Source organism: Rhipicephalus sanguineus, chromosome 2, assembly GCF_013339695.2.
Source record: "Rhipicephalus sanguineus isolate Rsan-2018 chromosome 2, BIME_Rsan_1.4, whole genome shotgun sequence".
Lineage (NCBI taxonomy): Eukaryota > Metazoa > Arthropoda > Arachnida > Ixodida > Ixodidae > Rhipicephalus > Rhipicephalus sanguineus.
In genome coordinates, this window is record NC_051177.1 from 134,390,519 (window position 1) to 134,416,988 (window position 26,470).

At 48.0% G+C, this 26,470-nt stretch overlaps 1 long non-coding RNA gene across 1 annotated transcript; it reads right to left on the reverse strand.

The window, feature by feature from the left end:
• Nucleotides 1–5: 5 nt before the first annotated feature.
• On the reverse strand, nt 6–24,892 carry LOC119383685 (uncharacterized). Its single transcript, XR_005181707.1, has 3 exons — nt 24,844–24,892; nt 2,391–2,406; nt 6–43 (listed from the first exon to the last, which is right to left on the reverse strand). It is a non-coding gene; the product is annotated as an uncharacterized LOC119383685 (long non-coding RNA).
• Nucleotides 24,893–26,470: the final 1,578 nt, after the last annotated feature.

The following is a 26,470-nucleotide window of genomic DNA, read 5'->3' on the forward strand; positions in this document are numbered from 1 at the left end:
TAGTTGCTTGCTTCTTCATATATGTTAACTAAAGTAAATACACCTAATTCAAAAATAAAATTTCGAGAAAATTTGAGAAGTACGGCGTCAGTGCAAACACATTGTGGGCAATAGTTTTCATGACATATGATTCATTTTATAGTTCAGCTCACATATACAAAGAAGAAGCCAACATTCATGAGCTGACGTTTTGTGGCCCTCAATTTTGTTCCAGATAAAAAATCGCAGTGTTCTGTCGCATTGCTTCTTTCATATCAACAAGCTCTCATTCAATGTCACCGAGCTTGTGTTGCATGTTTATCAACATTCCGAAGAAAATACAGGGATAACAATCACCAATCCATGTTCATTAACAATTCAACGAAATTGCAAATGTTACCCTCCCTTTATTTGCATCTCGTGCGTGAATGTGAGGCCTGAAAATCACTACAACACTTGTCCCACCTTTAGATAGTGTGTTACATATATTCGCGGATAATATTTGGTGAACTCAAAAGTCGTAAAAAAAGAAATCACCCTTAGTTGCTTTCGTGGCACTCTTAGCATATTGTGGTTGTACAGAGATATGCTTGCTAGTCAGAACGCCTCAAAAACGTGCCGCCCACAGAGAAAGGTTCACGAGATAAATGTTCTTTAAATAGAAGGGGATGGGCGAGAAGGCGGCCTGTGGATCGGCCTTTTATTGTGACCTAGCCTCGTGATCTCTTGCAACGTGCAGGGAAATATCTTTTTCGAAGCACGGTGGCAGCAATGTCACAGCACTAGATCATCCACTCCTGACAAGCTACTGCGGTAAATAGGCCCATGAAAACCACTTGCGCCTAGACCAACGCAGCGCGTTTCATGGCTTCGCATGCTGAACTACTTTAAATAATCCATTTACGTGTAAGAACAACTGCCACGGTCAAACTGGGAGGTGTATAAATGAAACAATGAGAAAGCATCACCGCAGAACACAAGCGACTGTGGATCTGATAATTGCTATTCGTACGAGTGCCCTAATGCTGCCCCCTGCGTTCTACCTAATTATAAAAAAAGAACGGATTAGGCTAATATGTAGAGCCTTCTGTACGACGAAAGAAGAAAAAAACTTGCATTAAGGCCTCCTCAGTTTTCACGGCAGAGAATGAGGTGGACTTCCCACGTCGAAGCTTTGCAAATGGACGCCTGATTACCTATGTGGATGTGCTCCTCGAAGCATAACCTTTTGTCTTTTTACCAGCGAAGCTCCTAAAACTGGCAGTAACCTCCGCTAACAAAGCCGCCGCCGCTCCGAGGAGCAGTCACCACCGAGCCATCGCCATAGCGACCCCCACAGCTGTCTATGCGCGCAGTGGCGGAAAGCATGCCGCGGCGGCGTCCCGCCCATCGGCACTTCCGCTCGAGAAGCAGCAGCACGCTGTTGCCGGCGAGGGAGTCACATCCACAATGCTGGCGCGGGAGTCACGTGACGAAAACAGCTTTCTCAAGGCGCGCGCGAACGCCGGCTGGCGGCTCCTCCCCGACAGACTGAAAGAGAGACGCGGGAGAGGAGAAACATGTCCAGTTGTTATGCCCATGTGGGCAGGAAGAGGAGAAAAAGATTTTGCTAGGTTTTAATAGGTCTAAACTTAGCTGCTGTTACGGTTTGCTAGGCACAAACTTGGCTATTTCACCGTATTTTTTTGCAGCCATCGGATCGACCTGCTTCGCTGTTCCTCTAGCTTTGCGATGCAGTGCAAATTTCATTTTTCTTATAAATCGCTCTCCTTCAAACCTTCCATTGTCCACCCAACGTCTTTCTGTTTACTTGCTTCTTCCTTTAAAGGTATTTCATTGCAAATTCTTATATACCACTTAAAGCAGAACCTCGAGGTAACCGACTTTCTTAAAGAGTAAATTTGTACAGGATCCTGTACAAATTTACTCTTTAAGAAAGTCGCTTACCTTATGATTTCACTTCTGCCTACAGAATGACGCGAAAAACTTGATAAGTAGGCGCAGGTTTTGAATGGTCGATTTTTCCCGACGTGATTGTTGGGATATTACGTTATGTAGAGTATAGTGCGCTTGTAGAGTAATCGATACGGATGCTCAAATTTGGTTGTACGCAGTTATGCAGATTTACGCGGTTAGTAAGCCTTCATTTTATATTCCGCTGTGCAAATAATCACGCAATATATACCTCGTCAAAAAAAAAAAGATTTTGCTATTCCGTTCAGTGCTTCAAGCTAGATGTGACTGAAGATTTTTCTACCTCTGAGCACAATTAATAAGAGCAGAGTGTAGCTCTTTCATTATCTTATTCTAACCTAGTCAGTGATATAGCCCTTGAGAGGTTTTATTGATTTCAAGTTCGCACCAACATAGGCACGTCCAGGCTTCAGGTGCACATATAAAAAATGACTTACCTTCTCTTTGAACAAGCTGAAATGATAAGATAGCTCACATCATTTGCTGTCATCCAAGATGCCTTGTATAATTACTAAAAATATTTCTTCCTACTAGAAAATAATATCATAAGGAATCATTCCGTCAAGTACAAAGCTATAATTACACCAGAAATTGTCAATCACGCATTGCTCTTTTACACAGCACGTAAACGTACGAACACTCACAATAATATCCAACTTAAATCTCATTCAGTAGATAACATCAACGGCTTTAGTATGCTTTTGCCACATGAACAGAACATTTCAGAATGTCAAACATGTTTTGTGGATATACATACATACATACATATATATATATATATATATATGTTGCATTCTATCATATAGAACCTCCATAACAGGATTTAAAATCATCTTTGATCATCTTTCACTAGTGGTAGACATTTTCAGTATAGGTGGTCGAAGTGATTATGTGGCCATGGTTTACCTAATTTAGTCAAAAATATTTTATTTCTGTTCTTACGTTGAAATTCGCGACGCGGACCTTCTGCACTTGAGATACAATTAAAAATTATTGCGGGGATTACCCTACATTGTAAATATAAGCGTTTCGTAAGTCCACAAAATCACATCAGTCTCACGCGTAAGAGGAATATGTGATATGTAAAAAGCTTTGTCATATAATATGTACAACTGCCCACGTTGAACACACGACTTCATGGGAAAATAAAACTTATGGCTTAGGGTTGTTTAAGCGGAGGCTTGATAAATTAATGTGTCGTATAAATGCAGAAAAACACATGACGGACAGACATGTTCGCATTAGCCTAGAGACTATGGGAGGCTATAAAAATTGTGTTAAGTGAGCTTGCCGCAAAATATTCATGGCCTTAATTAGTAGAATAGAACTTGCGCGCTCATAAATTTTGAGGTTTTATTGTTTATGTATTTGTACATCAGCTTATTTATACCCATACGCATATAGCAATGACGCTTTAAGGTGGCGGTTTCCTTGTCGCCATCTTGCGAGTAGTTGTATTTGAGCCACCAGTCGACGCCACTCAGTCATGTTTTGAAAAAGGGGAGGAAACTGTGCTCCGGTCTATCCGTCTTGCAGCATTTTTTTTTCTTTTTAGTGTTGCGGCAACCCCCAAGAGCTTCTTGGGTGTTGCCTTAATCTCCTTGAGGATTCTGTAAATGAGCGTGACGCCCCCCCCCCCCCTTCTCCCGTTCTCCAAGAAAAAAAAGAGAAAAAAAATAGTGCTTCGGTTTTTGAACCAATTCTTTCTTTCTCTCTCTCTCTAAAAAAAGGAAGACCGTTCGTTTGTGCTGTCACTTCTCCAGATAGCTTTCAAATGGCCCTGAACACCGGCAGTGTTTGGTCGCGTGGAACAGTTCGTGCCTTATGAGCGTGCATAGTATTTAGAGATGTCACCGCTGTCACCAGTTTTAGTTCGACTGTAAATGTATTGCGCGTGTCGCGCATGAGCCGCATGACCTGATGCCTATGTCCCTACATTCAGAAGCTCCCCAGAAAGCTCACTTTCACTACTTCTGGGCTATCATTACAAAAAGCCCCTCTTATGTGCCTTGCATTGTGCCAAAAATGGTAATTTTTTTATGCCGGAGCGACGGAAAGGCATTGCCTTTTTTCCAACTAACATTATGAGCCTCGTGCACCCCGAAACAGATGTATGGCGCGCCGCTTTTTTTTTCTTTGCTGCATAGTTATTAGAAAGCTGCCTGAATATGAATGGGGATTAGGGTAACATCCGCCATGTTGTGCTGCAAGCGTGCCGAGAAGGGAGAGAGGGGAACAAAACGTAAAGCAACGCAACATACGTACTTGGAGGGCGCACTCACACACACACACGCACTCATCCTAGCACCGCAGTGAAAAGCACAATTCGTAAGACAAATGCGACTACGTTGAGGAGTACCGAATAAAAATTTTTGCAGTTGCACTCAGCGAGAAAGGTGTGGGAATTGCGGAGCAGTGATTCACATGTTCTTCAGCGATGAACTCAAGGATCGTGTGTTGGCGGGGGGGGGGGGGGGTGGCGTTGGTAAGGCATTCTTATGTGGACTCAAACTGCGCTTGGGACGACATACCACAGTAGAAGTAGACACTGGAATGCTTTCCCGCTACGGACGCCTGCAAGGCCTCCATAGCGGGAAAGGCATCCTTGATTCATGATGCAATGGCGCCCTCTTCCCTCCTTTCCCTCCTCTTCTCCTTCACACCACTCCTCTTCACCCTCACACCCCTTTACCGCACCTTCACTGGCATTGCTATGATATACCCTCTCCCTTCTTTATTTCCCTCCTCCTCACCCTCACTTCGTTCTCCCACCTTCTTCTATATTAAGCTATGTTATACATGGTTTTGCCTGCCTGACGCCAAGCGACAGCATGTCATAATAGCACACTCCCTTCCTCCTTTCCTGCCTCCTCATCCTTACTTTCCTTCCTCGCCCACTTGCTATACATGGGTATGCTATAAGTGGCTGTTTTATACATGACTCTGCCTGCCTAACACCATATATAGCTATGATCTGCTTTGTCCTCTGCCCTTCTCCTTTTTCTGCTCCTCAACCTCACACCCATTCCTGACCTCTTGATATTGCCACGTGCGTTTCTTTATCACTTTTGCTGTATTCGGTTTTCGGCCACAAAGACTGTCGGCAACGCTCAGCGCGAACCGCGCCTCATTGTTAGAGAACCTTCGCGATCATTGTAGATCGTTTTGTTAAGATTGCGCGCAAGACGCGCACACTCGAGCTTATTCTAGAATTTGCAGGACAGCCAGCGATAACGCTGGAATATTCGACGGCACATGTTTAAATGCCGACGCGCTTCACCGCTTGTCACTTGATCGACGGACGACGCCCTGTTCGCCGCTATCTTTGTACAGCGTGTATTGCTGTAGTTCGAGTTCTCATTTCCGGCCACAAGTTCGGCCAAATAAACAGTTTCATCCTGCAAACGCTGACTGCTGTCTTCGTCGACGTCACGACCACGTGACATCTGGTGGAGGTGCTGCTTCTTCTATGATCCGGACGCCCCCGCGAAGCGCTGACCCAAGCCCAAGCCGCGAGGAGGACGACAGCAAAGAAAACCCGGATCGTCGAACAAGCCGCAGGCAGAAGGGACTGCAGCCAGAGCACGGGCTCCTTCCCGAACAAACCAGGCAGCCCAAGGTCCCAACACCCACCGCAGCGACGATGACCGACCCCGTGCAGCCTGCGCCGATCCTACTCCGGCAGCCCAAGGAGCCGCCAACCTTCCGCGGGTCGTCATTCGAAGACCCGGACACCTGGCTCGAGACTTTCGAAAGGGTCTCAAAATTTAACAACTGGGAGTCCGAGGACAAGCTGCGGCACGTTTACTTTTACTTTGAAGACGCAGCAAGGACCTGGTTCGAGAACCGGGAGTCCACTCTTCGAACTTGGGACGCCTTTCGGAGCGCTTTCCTGCAGACGTTTGCAAGCGTCGTCAGAAAAGAAAGGGCCGCAGCCTTGCTGGAGACACGGGTGCAACTACCAAACGAAAGCGTGGCCATCTTCGCAGAGGAAATGACCCGACTGTTTCGCCACGCCCATGCCCGAGGACAAGAAAGTCCGCTTCCTCATGCGAGGGGTAAGGCAAGAGCTCTTCGCTGGGCTGATACGGAACCCACCCTCGACGGTCCAAGAATTCGTCTCAGAGGCAACCACGATTGAGAAGACGCTGGAAATGCGTAACCGCCAATATAATCGCCGATTGATTCAAGACAGCCCAGCTGTTCATGCCCTCGGCTCCGACGACCTGCGTGAAATGATCAGAGCGATCGTGCGGGAGGAGCTTCGCAAGCTCTTACCTTCGGCGCAGCCTCAAGTGGACTTGATCGCAGATGTCGTTCGATCAGAAATCCAGCAGTCCCTGGGCAACCTTGACCCGCCACTGCCTCAGCCGCAAGCCATGAGCTATGCTGTTGCAGCCCGACGCAACGCCGCCCCTCCTCGCCCGCGTCAAGACGCCGCGCCGCCGCAGCAGTTCCGACGTCAGGCACCGCCGCCACCACCACCGACGCCATACCGCCCGCCGACAGGACAACCATGCGCCCCTCGAAAGACCGACGTTTGGCGTGCCCCTGACAACCGACCGCTCTGCTATCATTGCGGGGAAGCCGGCCACACATACCGCCGCTGCCAGTACCGACAGATGGGGCTTCGAGGATTCGCCGTCAACGCGCCGCGCCCGCAGCCAGGCGAACGGCCTCGGGACATCGACGACTACCTCATCGGAACACACTGGCAAGAACGACGACCTTCCCGCTCGCCGTCGCCCGGCCGCTACATGTCTCCGCACCGCCGGCAGTACACTGGCCCAAACCGGGGCCGGTTTGGGCCGGTTTGGGCCAGCAACCGATGGAGATGCGGTTGCTGTACGACGAACTACCGAAGATCCTCCGCCGCCGACGACGACGCCGCAACGAAATCTAAAGAGCACGCCGCAAGACGAACGAAGCCCTGACGTCGAAACTTCACGGCCTGAGGGAGAACTGACGACGCCACGTCGAAGCAGCGGAACAAACCGACGCAGCCGTGACCCGACGCCGCGACCCAATTGCAACGCAAGACGACGAACTAGCGACCTCGACGTTCTCATTGACGGCCACAACGTCACCGCTCTCGTCGACACTGGAGCCGACTATTGCGTCATCAGTGGGCCTTTCGCCACGAAGTTGAAGAAAGTTAAGACTGCTTGGGAAGGCCCCGAAATCCGTACCGCTGGAGGCCATCTAATAACGCCGTCTGGGGTCTGCACAGCAAGAATTACAATCAATAATCGCACGTATCCTGCGAATTTCGTAATCTTGCAACACTGCTCCAGGGACGTCATACTTGGCATGGATTTCTTAAACCATCATGGCGCCGTCATTGACTTAAGAACCAAGTCGATAACCCTATCGTCGGACAAAACGACACCGCCGGATACGAATCCATGTCACCATGCCCTGAACGTGCTCGAGGATCAAGTTACCATCCCGCCTCGCTCCAGCATCATAATTCCCGTCAGCACCGAAAAAGCTGAAGACATCGAAGGTGTCATCGAGAGCGATCATCGTTTGCTACTAGACCGCGACATTTGCGTTGCAAGGGGCATTGCTCGGTTGCATGAAGGAAAAGGAAGCGTGATGCTAACGAACATCAGCCAAGAATACAGACACCTGAGCGGGGGCATGACGATCGCATACATCGAAGAAATCAAGGCCGTCAGCGATGCGTTTGCCTTTTCAGACTACCCCAACACCTGAGCCACCCTTCGACGTAAACCCAAGTCTTCCCGCTCGCCAACAGCAACAGCTTCGATGCCTTCTGCAGAAAAAGAAGGACTGTTTCTCGTCGTCATCGCGGGTCCGACAAACGCTCCTTACTAAGCACCACATTATAACAGAAGAAAATGCTCGACCACTCCGTCAGAGTCCCTACCGGGTTTCGACACGGGAACGGGAGGCCGTGAAGAAACAGGTGGACGAAATGCTACGCGACGACATCATCCAGCCGTCGAAGAGTCCGTGGGCATCCCCCGTGGTGCTAGTGAAGAAGAAGGATGGGACTCTACGTTTTTGCGTCGAATATCGTCGCCTGAATAAAGTCACGAAGAAGGACGTGTATCCCCTTCCCCGGATAGACGACACCCTGGATCGATTACACAACGCAAAGTACTTTTCGTCGATGGACCTCAAGACCGGTTACTGGCAAATAGAAGTCGACGAGAGAGACCGAGAAAAGACTGCCTTTATAACGCCAGACGGCCTGCTTGAGTTCAAGGTCATGCCTTTTGGTCTTTGCTCGGCACCTGCGACTTTTCAACGGGTTATGGATACAGTACTGGCCGGCTTGAAGTGGCAGACATGTCTCGTGTACTTGGACGACGTCGTTGTGTTTTCCTCAAACTTCGACGAACGCCTTCGGCGCCTTGAAGCTGTACTTCAAGCAATCAAGACCTCCGGACTCACTTTGAAGCCTGAAAAGTGCCGCTTCGCGTACGAGGAGCTCTTGTTCTTGGGTCATGTTCTTGTTCTTGGATCAGCAAGGATGGTGTTCGCCCGGACCCGCGGAAAACAGCTGCCATCGCTGACTTCCCGAAGCCCACCGATAAGAAGGTCGTACGCCGTTTTCTCGGCTTGTGCGCCTATTACAGACGTTTCGTCAAGGAATTTTCACGGATCGCCGAACCACTGACGCAACTCACGAAGGCCGACGTCGAATTCAGGTGGGAAACGTCGCAAGTTCAGGCATTTCAAGAATTGAAACGACGCCTGCAGACGCCTCCGATACTTGCGCATTTCGACGAGTACGCCGATACGGAAATCCACACCGACGCAAGCAGCGTAGGACTCGGCGCCGTCCTTGTGCAGAAGACCGACGGATTGGAAAGGGTCATCAGTTATGCTAGCCGGTGGCCATCAAAGGCAGAAATCAACTATTCCACAACAGAAAAGGAGTGCCTGGCCATCATCTGGGCTACATCAAAGTTTCGCCCCTACATCTACGGCCGACCCTTCAAAGTTGTGAGCGACCACCACGCCTTGTGTTGGCTAGCCAACTTGAAGGACCCTTCAGGTCGCCTCGCGCGGTGGAGCCTAAGACTTCAAGAATTCGACATTACCGTCGTTTACAAGTCCGGAAGAAAACACTCCGACGCCGACTGCTTGTCTCGTGCCCCCCTCGACGCACCGCCGCAGGACGACCACGATGGTGACTGCTTCTTGGGAACCATAAGTGCCGACGACTTCGCTGAACGACAGCAAGCCGACCCGGAACTCAGGGGCCTTGTGGAATACCTCAAGGGCAGGACCGCCGTTGTTCCAAAAGTATTCAGGCGGGGATTGGCGTCATTTCTCTTGAAAAACGACGTCCTCGTAAAGAAGAACTTCTCTCCGGCCCGGGCCGACTACCTCATCGTTGTTCCTTCGGCACTGCGACCAGAGGTTCTGCAGGCCCTGCACGACGACCCGACGGCTGGCCACCTCGGCTTTTCCCGCACGCTCGCGAGGATACAGGAAAAATACTACTGGCCACGCCTTCCTGCCGACGTCGCCCACTACGTTAAGACTTGCCGAGATTGCCAGCGACGGAAGGCACCGCCGACTAGGCCAGCGGGACGAACCACCTCACCGGCCGTTCCAGCAAATCGGGATGGAGCTACTGGGGCCGTTCCCGACGTCGACTTCCGGCAACAAGTGGATCGTCGTAGCAACTGACTACTTCATCCGTTACGCCGAGACAAAGGCCTTGCCCAAAGGCAGTGCCGCCGAGGTAGCCAAGTTCTTCGTGGAGCACATCGTCTTGCATCATGGCGCCCCAGAGGTCCTCATAACAGACAGAGGTACCGCCTTTACTGCGGACCTAACTCAGGCGATCTTCAAGTACAGCGAGACGAGCCACCGCCGCACCACCACCTACCATCCACAGACCAATGGCCTCACAGAGCGTCTAAATAAGACCATCGCCGACATGCTGGCCATGTACGTCGACGTTGAGCACAAGACGTGGGACGCCGTCCTTGCGTACGTGACCTTCGCTTACAACACGGCCGTCCAAGAAACGACGCAGATAACGCCGTACAAGTTGGTCTACGGAAGAAGCCTGGCGACGACGCTCGACGCCATGCTACCCAATGTCACCGACGAAGACAATCTCGACGCCGCCGCTTACTTACAGCGCGCCGAAGAAGCACGACAGCTCGCCCGCCTACGGATCAAGAACCAGCAGATGAGTGACAGCCGCCGCTACAACCTTCGACGACGCCACATGGAATACCAACCCGGTGACCGTGTATGGGTATGGACGCCAATACGCCGATGGGGACTCAGAAGCTTCTTCGACGATACTTCGGACCGTACAGGGTACTTCGACGCCTCGGCGCACTCGACTACGAGGTTGTCCCTGACGGCATTACGAACTCTCAGCGGCGCCGTGCACGACCTGAAGTCGTCCATGTCGTGCGCCTCAAACCATATTACGCACGTTAGCAAATCTGAGGACTGTCATGTTGCTTTATTATTGTGCTTTCTTTCTTGTGCTTATTGTTTATATTACTTTGTTGCTTTATTCTTGTTATTTATTGTTGCATGCATTGGCCTGTTCTGTTTAAAGCATCGGGACGATGCTTTTTCAGAGGGGGGCATTGCCACGTGCGTTTCTTTATCACTTTTGCTGTATTCGGTTTTCGGCCACAAAGACTGTCGGCAACGCTCAGCGCGAACCGCGCCTCATTGTTAGAGAACCTTCGCGATCATTGTAGATCGTTTTGTTAAGATTGCGCGCAAGACGCGCACACTCGAGCTTATTCTAGAATTTGCAGGACAGCCAGCGATAACGCTGGAATATTCGACGGCACATGTTTAAATGCCGACGCGCTTCACCGCTTGTCACTTGATCGACGGACGACGCCCTGTTCGCCGCTATCTTTGTACAGCGTGTATTGCTGTAGTTCGAGTTCTCATTTTCCGGCCACAAGTTCGGCCAAATAAACAGTTTTATCCTGCAAACGCTGACTGCTGTCTTCGTCGACGTCACGACCACGTGACAATATGCGCGGCTCTGCTATAGATGGTTTTGCCTACGTGAGGCCAGACATGGCTACGCTACGTTCTACTCTCTTGCTTCCTCATTTCCATTCTCTTCACCCTCTCCTCTCTCCCATCTCCTTGGCATAGATGACCATGCTATGCATGGTTTCCCCTACGTGACACCATAAATGACTGCTAAACTTTACCATCTCCCTTCCTGCTTTTTATCCTCTTAACCCTCACATCACTCCTCCTTCCCCTCGTTTCCTTTTCCCGCCCCTTTGCTATACATGGCTATGCTATGCTTTACTCTCTCTCTTTCTCCTTTTTATGCCTTACCCTCGTATCACTCGTCATCATCCTCACTTCCATTTCCCGCCCCTTGCTATGCACTGCTATGCTATAATGGTCCTGCCTGCGTGACGCCATACATGGCTTTGCTATGCTTTACTCTCTCCGTTCCTGCTTTCTATACTCCTCAGCCTCACATCACTCCTCATCATCCTCACTTCCCTTTCCTGCCCCGTTGCTATATATATAGCTATGTTATGTGTCGTGCCTGCGGGGACACCCTGCCCGGACGTGAAGCTTCTAAACCTTCGTGCAGTCCGCCGCCGCCCTCAAGGACAGGCGCTGCGCTCCACCGCCACCAATCCCTGGACGCTACACAACAGACTCGACGCGGCGTGCCGACGTCACGCTGAGCGGCTTCGTGACCGCAGCTGGACGGGAGTCTGCTCGTCACTAAGGGACCCACGTCGCCGTGGCCGCGGCTGGTGCATAAAGCGAGCGATGCTTAGCCCCAAGGATCCACGCTACCCTGTGCTGGCCATCGCTGTGGGGCGTGGCATTTCGGAAATGGAGCTTGCCGAACTAATTGCCTCCTCCTCCGTGCCTGCTGCGGCCGCTGCCCCTGGTGCAGCTGTGCGCGCCGCCAGCTACACTGCACCACGCTTACCTCCCCCTGAGCCGAATCTCGCGACAGACATCCGCTCGCTGTGCGAGGAGGATTTCACTCTCTTCGAGCTCGAGCACGTTCTCCTGAGAAAGAGACAACGCAGCGCACCTGGCCCAGATGGAATAACCCATGATCTCTTGCGTAATCTCGACGCTTCCAAGCGCCCCACCCTGTTGGAACACTATAACCGGGTGTTCGCAATTGGATCCCTTCCTGACCAGTGGCGCACGGCAACTGTCATCTCAGTCCTCAAGCGAGGCAAGTCGCCCCGTACGATCAAATCGTATCGGCCGATTTCTCTCATCTCAGTTGCTGGGAAAACAATGAAGGAAATGACCCTTCATCGACTGCACTGGGTTGCGGATGCGCGCAACGTCTTCGCCCCAAAGCAGTGCGGTTTCCGACAGCATCGTGCGACAGCCGATTGCCTGGCAGTCATTTTCAGCACACTTGAGCTGGCTCTTCCCGACAAGGAGATTGCCATCCTCTTGCTTCTCCATGTCCATTCGACATTCGACTCGCTGCCCCACGCTTCCACCGTGTGTGCAGTGCGCTCCATGGGCGTCGAAGGCAGGCTTCTCGATTATGTTCTGGCCTTCCTTGCAGACCGGACCTTGCGCGTTGGAGGCGCGACCATTTCACCGCGTTCCATCCGCACTGGTGTGACGCAGGGCAGTGTTGTCAGCCCGTTTCTTTTCAACTTGGTGCTTGCAACACTTGTGAAGTGCCTCCCTGAAACGGCGATTCTCCCAGTGCGCGCTGTTATTTACGCGGGCGACATTGACCTCTACGTTTCGCGGTCCTACCTGGAGGTGCTCTGAGTTCCGCGGGCGGATGCAGATGGCTCTGCAGTGCGTGGCGAACTTTATCAGTGATATTGGCCTCTCAATTTCGGCGACGAAAACCGATGCCCTCGTTGATCACCCTCGTGCTGGAGCCCGCCGCCACTTCCCGTGCCTTCAGCTCGACGGTGCGAGTATCTCTTGGAAAAAGAATGTCCGGTACCTGGGGCTAACCATTGACAATCGTCTACGGTGGTTACCCGCGGTACGGCGCATTCGGCAGGACGCTTGCCGCGTGGAGTCTTGTATGCGTCGACTCCTCGCTCGCGGCAACGGATGCCCGCCCGCCTTCGCGTGAACCATATACGAAGCAATGGCCCTGTCCGTTGTGCACTACGCTCGCCCTCTCTGCACCCTTCAGGCCCCACAGTGGCGTGCGATCGACCGGGATCATCGGCGAGTGATCCGAATGTGCCACGGCATTCCTCGCCATACTCGTGTGGCCGAGACTCTGGCAGAAACTCGCACGTAGCCTGCGTCGCTTACAGCGGATCTGCGCGCCCTGTGTCATGTGGAGCGCCTACATCGTGCACCCGGCGCTGGTCCTGTACTCGCCCGACTTTGTGCTGTCGACAGCACGGTCGAATTCAAGTCGGTCGAATTCAAGTCGGTCGAATCATCGACCTTCACAAGGATGTTGTTGTCGACGAGCCTGCCCCGTGTGCGCGCTGGCCCCCACCACACCGGTGAGCGCTCCTCTGTGTTTACTTTGAACTGCCGGGCATACGTTCAAAGCACAACACACCACACAGTGCCATCGCTCGGGAGGCCGCGGCCAGGATGTACGACGACCTAGCCGGCAGAACACGTCTATACTGATGGCTTTGTGCTAAGAGACCGTTCCGCTGCGGCCTCCTGCATTGCCCCTGAGCTCGGCAAAGCCCTGCAGTGCCGCCTCGGCTTCTGTGCCTCCTCGACTACCGCAGAACTCGTCGGCTTGCAGCTGGCTGCTGACCTCCTTCGTTAGTCACTTACCATCAAGAACGCTGCGATTTATTGTGACTCAAGGTGAGCTCAAGGTCAGCTCTGCGACAGCTCATGAGGGACGAACGCGGCCCGCCACTTTCACGGCGTGATGCGCACAGCCTGCGGTCGGTTCAGGAGCACGGCTGTAATGTTGTACTCCAGTGGCTTCCTTCCGATGTTGGCATCGCGGGAAATGAGGCTGCCGACGATCTGGCTAAACAGGCGCATATTCCCGCGACCTCATTGACACCATACGCCAACCCTGTCGATTCCGCGCGATGTAATTTTCAGCGAGAATTGCAGCGCGACCACCCAGAGGAGCGGGCCGCCGATGGACGCCCCCCTCCTCTTCTCCCCATGGTTGGTTTCTCCCGGCGAGAGCGCGCCCTCCTCTTTTCCCAGCGGACTGGCTCGGCATGGACGGGGGAACGAAAACAGCGGATGCGGGGAGCTCCTTCGTCAGCTTGCGTCGACTGCGGCGCTGTTGAAACACTCGGCTTGCGCATTCGAATCGTCTTAGACAGTCATAAGGGGTCCTGTCACCAGTCCTGTCATTTCTTGTCCTTGTTCCTTTGTGCCTCCAAATTTTTGTCAGTCATAAGGGGTTCTGCCAGTTTTAATGGGACGGAAATTTCGCGCACTCCCGGCACATTTTCCCTGCTTTCATGAATGCTACGACGCACCTGTCAAAGCCTGTCAGAGCCTGTCGCGGGCACAGTGCTATGGTAAACGAAGCAGTCAGACAAAACGTTTGCTACAGGAAATTCACATGCGCTCACCACTGCGTGCACTCGTGGCGCCAGCATCATGGCATGGCCAGCGCGAAAACCTACACACAGCCTTCAATTTTTTTTTCACGTTTTACCGACAGTCGTTTTTGAGATACGACAGAAGCCGTAAAGTACACAGCGTAGCGCAGTTTCGTGCACGATTCTGTTGTGTCTGCGAGCAATGTTTCTGCTGTTTCTAGCGGATGTGACTCTGAGGATGATGTTAAATTATAGAACTGTAACTCGGATGATAAAGAACCATACAATGATCCCTGATTGTAATCAGGTGTTGATCAGTGCGTTACGTTTTCTGGCATATCGATTCTTTAGTCCGCCTGAAATGTGGTGAGGATGTTGCCACTATTATATAGTCTATTTGTAGTGTCTCAACAGTATATGGTAAAGATTTGGTGACATCATCTTCAGCCAGTAGAGAGTAATAGTCAGCCCAACAAGGCTACTCGGCCATGTCCTCAGAGTAGTGTTGTGCAGTGAAGCAATAGGTTTCCCAAGGAAAATCGGCGTTTTGCGCGTCTTTTTCACAGCAAAAGTAATAAACAGTGTTTGTGTTAACAAAAATGAGTATGCGTGGTTGCAAATCCTCTAGGAGCAGTCTTTTGCCGATGATGATGGTTCTTGGGAAATAGTCACAGCCGCACAGATTGTGAATTTCATTTTCCTGCAACTCTATATAGGTATTGTCGTCCAACCGATTGACGAAGCGAACAAAAAAACAATAAAAATGCTATGAGATCAAGAAACCTGACGACCGGACAAACGCAACTTGTAACGTCTGTTCTGCCTAGTAGCACACCGACCTTAGAAAAACATTTTACATCTTACAGCTTCCAGACATGGCTCCATCCATCTCTAAATGCCAGATATTAAAGTATGAATACATTTTTGAATCTTACGAATTTAGAACATTTATTAGAGTGCGACGAAGCCTTACGTTAGGATATTTTGGTGCAGTGTTCAGTCGTACCGTTTCAGATCTTTTTTTTGCTGTTGCTCTTTGGCATAATTTGCCAAAATGCCTAAATGCCTAGGATCAATATAAATTAATTCATCTTCTTAATTACATTTTTTCAATAATTTGCCTAGAAAAATTTTAGAGGAAAGAAATATAGACGTGCAACCTGATGTAACAATTAGCTTTCACAAGGTATACAAAAAATTAAATCGTGCACTTTTTGAGCTAGGTCATTCAAACTCTCCTCTAACATAGAAAACGGTTGAAGAAGCATTTTAGGTATTTCATATCATTTTTTTGTTTTTCTTTTCTTTATTGTACTGAGCACAACAGTATAAATGTTCTATGCAATATTCAATAAATATTTTTTTTCGTAGATACGCTTTCATATTATACTCTAACAATAATTTTTAAGTAATTTTTTAAGAGGCTATGGCACGCTTCCCTATTTTAGAGTGTGACAACTCAAATGGTAGAAGCTTTTTTCTGGATACGGGGCGCATACATCCAGCACACGTGACTCTTCATAGAAGGTTAGTCTTGTGTCTCACAACCTTATTGCATTGTCTGGAGTTGTTGAGTAAACTTGAGAGTCGTGCTGCAAGCTTTGAATGAGCGAAAACTATCACCACACACAGATTCTAGGTACAAAGGATCCGTCAGGTTGAAGAAGATCAACAAAACATCCTCAACATACCTTACGACTTTGACTACCCTATCGTCGTTTCAAGAGCAGCTTAGAGCATTGTGAAATTCGGAAAGAAGCTGGGTTTCTTCGCTTCTTTAGGTATGTACCAGCAGGACCAGCAACATATTTTTAGTACCTCAGTTTTAAAATTAACAGTTTAATGAGATAACGCAAGCTTCTTCGCATCATATAGATTTAGAATATTGGTACCAGCACAATATTCATGGATTATACGTCAGGCTTGTCCAGAACTTTCCCGTGCACATTAACTAATGTTTCAACTCATGATTTGCTTTGAGAGTGTTGCGAAGGAAACAAAGAAACTAAACAAAACTAAGAAACGTTGAGACCCTCTAGGGTGTATATATGTGGGGGCTGATGAGACATTGGTTCTTCATGTTCGTGATCTTTAAAGTATATGGGGAAAAATGTTTTTACCTGCAAAGTGAGGACAACCAACGCATTCCACGAACGCATTTCGGCGATGTCCCTTTACTGCCAAATGCAATCAAAATAAAAGTGAATGGTTATTTACACGAAATCAATACTTCTGGTTCGTCTTCATTAGGTTAAGACTTTCAGAGATATCTGACAGAAACCAAAGAATAATATTTTTGTCGAAGCTGTTGCATCTGAGACACAGATTTGCTGAAATAGCTAAGCGATATGTGTTTGAACACTACTTTCATCTTCATAATTTCAGAAATGGAAGACGAGAACCATCAAAATAGGTGAGCTTTGCGCTTTCTAAAGATAAAACGTTTGGTCCTAATCTTTAACTGCAATCCTTGGGGACCTTGCAAACAAATAAGAAGGTGTTTCTTCGAGGCAATATGCGTTTTATACCATATGAAAGGAAGGCAGCTGTCATCTTCTGACAGAGACTCTACATCAAGGCCCCAGTACCATCAATAAAGGTAGCTTGAAAAGACTAAATAATGAAAGCTTGTAACTTCAGCATTTATTATAAACTTGAGGGTAGATGGTTATAGCGGAACCTCGTAGAGCATCAAACTTTTCCATATCAACTTTTGAGGAATACGAAGATCGCATGTAGTTTTATATATTCATAATTGAATATCTAGGCCCGGATTTATTTATTCTTGAAAGTGAGGACTTCGGGCGCGACCAAACGTCGAACAGCTCTTACGTCTGAAAGTGCTTCGTCTGACGAAGTGACAAAATGTCATTGAAGGTGCGTCACAGCAAAATTTTAATAAATATGGCAAGCCCTCTGAAACACATCAGTAGACTATTTGTTCTGTGCGTGTGATCTGCGGTACTCATAGTTTTCTGTTGCGAATTGTAAATAGGCGCTAGCCACACTCTCACTTGTCGCGCTGTCTGCAAGAAGCGCAGCAGTAGCTGCGCCGTAGTTTACCCTTCACGGTGAAAAAAAAGGTAGCAAATACGGTTTCTTAACTGACAGCTCGAAAGAAATATGATATCAGAACAGACGACACACATGGGGAAGATACTCGGCCAGTACAAATAAAATAATTTTCTGCTTTCAAAATGACATACTATCTCGAATATCAGAATTATTAGAATAACAGAGAGCTGAGCTAGTTGGTACGTATTCATTCTAAAAAGAGACAGGGCGTGCAAACACGGACACAAGAAAGAGATCAGGACACCACAAACGCCGACTAATAACTGAAGAGACGCACAACGGCTGAAAAGAAAGAAGGCACGAAAAATTATCTGCGCATGCCCTTGCAACCGGCGAACCTATCAATCCGGCACGCGTGGCGGTCTACTTGGAAGATAACTGTTAAGGCATTTGATTTCATCTTTATGCAAGTTAATCGACGGTTGGCTCACGCATGCGCTACCACTATTCTCGATATGCCATGCTTCAATCATCAGGCGCGTTTCTTCATTTCTATGCCGGTACAGCACTGCGCATTCATCGAATTTTGGCGTGCACTTACAATCTCGACAATGTAAAGATAGATTAGAAGGTGAGCCTCCTGTTAGCGATCTCTTATGTTCCAACAATCTCTGGTTAATGCATCGGCCCGTCTGTCCTACGTAGAAGCGGCCGCAGCTGAAAGGGACCTTATACACCACACTCGTACGGCAATCAGTGAATTTGTTGGTGTGTTTTACGAAACAATTATCGGTGCGCTTCTTGTCGTTTACTCGCTCATTCTTCCTCTGCACAGCAGCACAAATCTTACCTAGCTCATTGGCAGCCGTGAAAACAACATTGACGCCGTATCTACTTCCTACTTTCTTTAGCCTGTGAGATATGCAATGAATGTACGGAATACCTACGACACGTTTCTTCCTATCGCTTTAATGTTGCGTTAATAATGGCGTTAATAATGGCGTTAATGTTGTTTTCACGGCTGCCAATAAGCTAGGTAAGATTTGTGCCGCTGTGCAGAGGAAGAATGAGCGAGTAAAAGACAAGAAGCGCATCGATAATTGTTTCGTAAAACACACCAACAAATTCACTGATTGCCGTACGAGTGTGGTGTATAAGATTCCTTTCAGCTGCGGCCGCTTCTACGTAGGACAGACGGGCCGATGCATTAACCAGAGATTGTTGGAACATAAGAGATCGCTAACAGGAGGCTCACCTTCTAATCTATCTTTACATTGTAGAGATTGCAAGTGCACGCCAAAATTCGATGAATGCGCAGTGTTGTACCGGCATAGAAATGAAGAAACGCGCCTGATGATTGAAGCATGGCATATCGAGAAAAGTGGTAGCGCATGCGTGAGCCAACCGTCGATTAACTTGCATAAAGATGAAATCAAATGCCTTAACAGTTATCTTCCACGTAGACCGCCACGCGTGCCGGATTGATAGGTTCGCCGGTTGCAAGGGCATGCGCAGATAATTTTTCGTGCCTTCTTTCTTTTCAGCCGTTGTGCGTCTCTTCAGTTGTTAGTCGGCGTTTGTGGTGTCCTGATCTCTTTCTTGTGTCCATGTTTGCACGCCCTGTCTCTTTTCAGAATTATTGTAGCTTTCTCGCGTCACATGAACTTATGTCACATGAAAAGCGCCCTCACATGGACATATCTGTCGTAAATGTAAGCTGCAAAAAGCAAGACAACCGTGATAAAATTCAAATACAATGCACACATTATAATAAATGTTTGTAGGCTTCAGCATACAAGGCATCCAGATTTTAATGTTACTCTAAAATCAGAAGAATACAGATCACCATACTTTCTTCAGAGAGTCGTGGGGGGTGTGTTTCTATACAAGCGACTTAAAGAGCCCCTAAACCATCCAGAGGTCGAAATTTAATTGCGGCGTTGCAGTTGTGCACGAGTCTACAGCGAACGCTGGCGGAGTTGCACGCGCTTTCTCGTTTCGCTCTTTCCTTCGCTAGGCTGCGTTCGTCGGCCAATAACACCTAGAGCGTCGGCTCGTCTATCCACCTCTCCGAGTGCCCTTCCTCAGCGTCCGAGGTGGAAACGCAAAAAGCGCGCGCATCTGCTAGCAGAAAACAGGCTCTTGTTCGCCCACTGACAGCGTCTCTTGCTCGCGACGTCACCTAATCGTACAGGTGTCGTCACGGTGGCTGTTGTCGACAGAGCAAAGGCAGGGAGAGGAGGAGGCGAGCGTCTGTTGGTGGTTTAGTGGCCCTTTAACGTGTATCTTTAAAGAGAGTTATATATACATGACAAATCCGGGGTCATCAAAAAACTAACAAGTAATTTTTTTTTCTGAGAGAGTGGATGCCGGTCGTTTATTTTGTGTCGCACAACCTGTTCACGATGGCAATTCGCATAACAGACCGCACCTGGAATAATAATCGTCCAAAGAATATATCCACTGAATCTCTATTACAATACGTCACCTTTACATACAATGATTCACATTTCACACGGCAGAGATAGCGGTAATAGAAGCACTACAATGTGAAATGGTTAAGGAACTGAATATGATCACCATCGTGAACATGCTGGCAAAATGTAGTTCGATTATGGACGGAAATTGCAAGAAATACTGATCAAGAAAATGAACATGCATGGGACAGACATGGTCTTTTCCGTACTAATCTCTTTACGCCTATAAGAAGTACTCAAGGTTTGAGCTGACAGTGTTAGGAGTAATGCCAAAGGAGAATACCTGAAAATCAATGGCTGGCGCATGACATATTCGTGTCTGATATTAGCTGGGAGATTACGGGACAAATTACGCAGGTCTTTTCTACTTTAGGGCGCGCTGCAAGTTTCAGGCTGCTTGCCCGTCTTCGCGTCACATTACAATTTTTAATACGAAAGTGTTTTATGCCGGGGTCCACCAAGATTTTCATGACGTATTTCCGTCACAGAAATACGTCAGCAAATTGAACGCCATCAAATGATAAAGAAAAACCTATCAAAAAAAGTTCCGTCGACAGGAGCCGAACCCATGACCTCTCGGTCCGCGACGATGGCTAGCAGGCGTTTAGGTCACTGAGCTACCCCCAAACACATAATGGAGGCTACATGAACGCGCCTTATATCTTTCACACTTTCCTCTCACAATGCTCTTGCATGGGTGGATGGATGGATGCTATGAGCTTCCCCTTTCTAACGGGGTGGTGCATGCGTGCCACCAGGCTAGAAAAAAATGCCCCCACGTCCCCAAAGGGAATCGTGAGGAAATGCGAATGCATTTCTTGCGCCGAGAGTACACGGCGTAGTAATTTCTAATGGCGTAAAGCTGGACACATCGACGCGCTCAAGTGTCTCCCTTTTGGGTGCCTCTTTCAACGAACGCTTCCTACTTGCGTTCGTAATCACCTCAGGGATGTTGCCACCGCCTTCAATGCAGCACAAACGCGTTTAGAACGCGCTGTTTTAGGGCTGTTCCAAGGCAGCACAGACGCTACAATCGCGTTTCAAACGCACTGCATTGAGGCGGTGGCGCAGGGAGGAGAGAGAACGAACGGCGAGAGAAGGAGCGGCGAAGCACTGCACCTATCCTCTCCTACACTCTGTCCACACACGCGGGAGCTCCACCGAGCTCCCGCGATGCGAGCGCCCTCACACGCCGGAGCGCGCTCCTCCTCTCCACTCACTATCCGCTACTCCGTCCGCACCACCTGCTCCGGTTGCTAGGGGCGAGGATAAGCGCGCCCGCCCGCAGCTGTTGCTGTGGGAAAGGGAGTGAGAGCGGAGAGGCGCGCGGACACCGACAGACGCCTGACATAGCCCGACTAAGAAATGCATTCGCATATAAAACGCGCCATTGCTGCGACCATCCCATTCGGCGCGTTTCTTATAGAAGTGTAATTTTGTTTAACACACCGCGAGGTGGTGGCTTCAGCTCAAGCATCGCTCATAGCGTTCATCCATATTGAAAAATAGCTCTCCAACGCTCGCCTGGCTGTCGCGCAGCGTTCTCCGCTCGCCCTGTGAGAATTAACTGCCAGGCTAGAGGGAAGACACAACGCGCGTGGCGTTTCTCTTCGCGTTTCACGACGCTTTCAAGGAGTGCATATCGAGTATCAGTGTTTATTATGTGCTTGTTGATGCCATATTTGCGCGGAATTCACCATCTGCGGTGACCACGTATACGTTAAGAACTTCAGCTACCGCAAGGTTTAAATCATGACCATGGGCTTTAGTCGTTGGTACGGAGATGTGCCACTAGGCATCAACGTGAGTGCGTCCACATCAGGCGGTGCTACATCTGCCAAACAACATTAGACATTGTACAATCTCTGATATACCAATGCACTAAAGCAATCAACTGCTTCTGTAAGGGCGTTTCACTTTCGTGTCATACCGATTCCTATGACAGAGGGTACAACTATCTTTTCGCAATAGCATTCATTCCTTCGCCCTTGTCGTGCAACAATGCACAATAAACGCTCAACTACCCCTGTGAAGACGTTTCACTTTCATGTTATACCGATTCCTACGAAAGAGTGATCAGCCATGCTTTTGTTCTTTCCAGTCAGAAGTCAATACTTGCATCGACAGTACAGCTTTAGCTTTAATGTGATATCAAACAACCACTTAAGCGCATAATTACGTTTGACTTGGGCTTCTTGGGGCTGTTAGGTATCTTCCATATGCATAATTTCTTACCTCACTGTACATTGTATAGCCCTACTAATCGACGGGACAGAAGAAAGACGTGCACACAAGAAAGCGCTAACTTTGAACGATGAAGTTTATTCTCTTTTCTGGCGGAATAAATAGAAAAAAACATGAGCGAGGAAAGAGCGAGCGAATGAATATAAGCAAGAAAAACAAACAACATTCCATAAAGTGATCTTCTACCAATGCCAAACCGCCAAGTCACAATCATTTTACTGATGTGAAGCGAACGGATGAAGAATGATGCACACTTTTTCTAATGGTGACGCAAGGAAATCTATTTCTGTTTTACTTAGGTCGACTGACGCCAAGCTTACGCACGCGTCGCCCACGTGCGCAAATTCAGCTGCTTCAATTATCTCACGCGTCAGTTTATGGCCATATTTTTCTTAAAATGCAGCAATTTTCGAAGATTAGTTGGAAACCGCAATCTCTACAATGGATGCCAGATATCCAGCGATTACTAGCGTTACTTTGTAATGATGCTCCTTTGGCCTGTTGTTTAAACAGGCCAAAGGAGCCTTGTCTGTCCTACATACTTTCTGCCGCACGAAAGTGCAAGGGAGTAAACCACTCCTTCAGCACAGTGAACAAACTTTTTTGTTGTATTGTTTTTCACAGCCTCGTTTTTGCTTGGCGCCCGGGTTAACCAACCCACACACGCTCACCAATTTTTCCGGTGCGGAAAACTGCACTCTGACGTAAGATATTTTTCCAATTTTCTTTGCGCGATGCGCACTTGAGTGAATGTAGGGCATCACCACGACATTTTAACGGGTGCTCAATCCCTATACATCAAACCTATACATCTAAAAGGTTCTGATGCTTCAACTAGGAAGAAAATTAGCGAACTGAAAGCATATACAAAACACAAAAAATTGGCAGATCCACCGCATTGTAGGGATCAACTTCGTGCGAAGCAGTCAGCCAGTAGCTCTGTAAGCTTGATTATTTTCTTTGAACCAAGCGTTACGAAATAAGTCGACGTATCTGTATAAATTGAGTAGTTGTGCGAATTTAATGAGCTTACTAGGCACACCCAATACACTTGCGTCTATAGCGTCGCTCACGGTCTTACGTAACGTCGACACTCACTTTAGAGAAAATACATCAGTTTTATCGCCATGAAGGGCATGCTACGACGCGATAATGTGCATATAAGTAGCTGTCGTAGGCGTATTGACACAGCGCTTGATTATAGCTAGCGGATTCATGTAGGTGTGCATAAGTAATGTTTTTTTTACATTGACGTAAACGCGGAAAGCCAATACTGTAAGCACAGTTCGCATTTTCCTAACACGAGGTTTGCATAAGGTCCTTTTTCCGCAGCTGTTTATTGCACTGCGTGAACCGGTGGTGGAATTCATGGCTGCCATAAAGAACGCCTAGGTTCGATTCCGGCTCGCGCCGTGATTTTCATTTATTGGCTTCCATCAGCATATTTCCCCCATCCACAACACGTCCAACGCTGGCACTGCATTTTTTGAGAGACGAGCTCCTTCACTCTGCTGCATTAAGATTTCCAAAGTCTGAGTTGAAAGAGACTGTCTGTCACATTTGGGGCACATGTCGTGGGGATGCGTGACGTAGGCCTCCTATCTGGAATACAAGAACAAATGGGACGACGCTCTAACGAGCAGTGAGCTACGAGACCAACTATGGGCTGTCGAGAAGGCCCGAGAAGCGACGGAGACCCTAAGGCTGCCCGTGCCGACGTGGAAGGTGGCCTTTACACCTTGACAAACAGTCGGGTGTCCCTCAGGACCCGTTTATGTAATACATTTTTACCACCAGCACGACCACTACTCGAGGCGCATACCCGCGCAATCCACGAGCTGCAGTATGCGAATCATGCGGGTAGGTGTTACATGTGACTGGCGGAAAGAATTACATGACGTACGCGGCAGTGAAGCGGCGCTATTAATGTTATGGCCTGCGAATCGTGTTCTTAATACACACACGTCCTCCTATGCCAATTTAAAAGTTAAGGAGGTGACCACAAATGCGCCCAGAAGTAGGCTAATAGATAGATAGATAGATAGATAGATAGATAGATAGATAGATAGATAGATAGATAGATAGATAGATAGATAGATAGATAGATAGATAGATAGATAGATAGATAGATAGATAGATAGATAGAAACGGTCAAAGTGCCTTTGGTTCGCTAAGAAATACTTCGTATTTGAAAGGTAATCGATAATCTTTTTTGCGTTTATTTAGCTTGCTTTTCTTGCACATGTGTAGTTCGCTAGTTTTCGTCATAGTTGACCATCAGTCAACTCAGCCACCACTTAGCCCTACATAATCACGTCATGAAGTTGTGAAAGCGTATATATTTCATTCCTAAGTTGTCGTTCTCATATATAACCGCAAGTTTACTTCTGTAATGTTGTTCAGAAAACTGAGCAGAGCCGCATCATCGAAGGAGGTTGCTCTAGACTACTGTAACACTGTAATAAGACAACTTAGTAAGCTAGAAGTCTGGGTCACTTGGTACATAACGCTGAAAGAATAAACGACTCAAGAAGGCGACAGACAAGGGAGAGACGAGATTACTTATATATACCTAACTGCGGCGAATGGCATACGGCATGCGCTGTAAATGCTCTATGAGTTTAACTTCTTTTTTCACGCAGCAAAATAGAACGTACCGGATTCGAGCTTTGCAGAAAAGGGAAAACGTACGTTGCTTCTGCTTGCTGCTACCGGACATCAGACGGGACAGTAATTGTGCGTTATCCTGACAGCTTGCCATTTAAAGGAGAGCTAAGTCTTCGCTCCGTCGAAATGGCATGCGAACTTTTCACGAGCGCGGCGCAATACGATGCTGGCTTTTAGTTTTTCATGGGTATTTTATATGTCAATCCGATGGTATTACTTGAACTATGAATTAGTGTCAAGGGCCTTGACTCGATGATTCATCTAACTTTCAGGAAAACTCTAACCAAAACTTCAGCTGTCACATGACGAAGTGTAGTGTCCAATAAAGTACATCAAGTAAACGGCATGAATGACGCAGATTTACAGTCAGTATTAGGATATATCTTTGTGTTATTATTATTACTACTACCAGTAGCAGTAGTGGTAGTAGTAGTAGTAGTATTAGCAGTGGAAGTATAGCAGTAGTCATTATTATTGCACCGTTATTGGCAGTGATATCTTCGTTATCTTTTTGCACGCATACGCAATGAACTATACAAAAGAAAAGTTTGTTTTATGCACCTCACAAATGCTTCTGTAGATCCACTGTGCGTAATATTCACTAATAATAAGTAAAATGCAAATGAGATACTCGAAAACCAATTGAACGACACGAGATATTTGGCGCTCGCTAAAACTCTAAAATTTTCACTTTCTGGTTGTTCCAACGAAGCAAAAAACTCGAGCAGCTGGAAGAATACAAAAAATGTCAGTCATACATCTGTGCGATATACTTTGTCAATTGACTTTTCTGTCCAGGAAATTAATTTTATTATAATTTTAAACACTGTATGTAAGCTTACCTGCCCTCGTTCAACTCGACCACACTGGATGCCTCTGCAAGCTCTGACAGCAGTCAGGCCAGTCCGAAAGCTAAAGAGATCCTGTCTGCCTCTGGCCGGGTGGGGTCGAATGCTTCAGCGTAAATCGTTGGCCGCCGTTAACATCACATCATCTGTCATGGCTCTCTTCAGCGACGCCTGGCCCTTTCACCAATAAAATCAAGGTGCCATCTTCATAATGTTTGAGCTTCGCACGTGTTGTTACAACGCTGAAAGAATGCTCGCCTTCAGAGCATGTCAAATAGGTCATTCTTCTGCATGCTAATCTCTAATGAGTGCATTACCAAAGTATCGTCAATGTGCTTCATTTTAATTCAAAGCAGTCTGATTAGTTGTTTCAAAAGCGAAATGAAAGCTATAGTTACTTCCCATTCTACAATTGCACTGTGTACACGCGGCCGCGGACAGGATAGGGCTGGATGTAGATGCGAAATTAGACGAAATTAGGATATTGGTATTCGTAAATTGGAATCAGCTGGCGTGCAATTGGACTTGTTGGAAATCACTGGGAGTGGCCTTCGTCATGCACTAGGCACGAGGCATCAGCCTCATGCACTAGGCATGAGGCTGATGGGAGGGATGATGATGATGATGAAAACGCCGATATTTGATTGGGTATTCAGAGGCGAATAACCCTTTACTTGTATTCGATTTCGTGTTCAAAAAAGTCACAGTTTTGCCGTAACGGCGAAGCAATGAATGCGATAGCAATAAATTGGAATATAACGCGATGAAC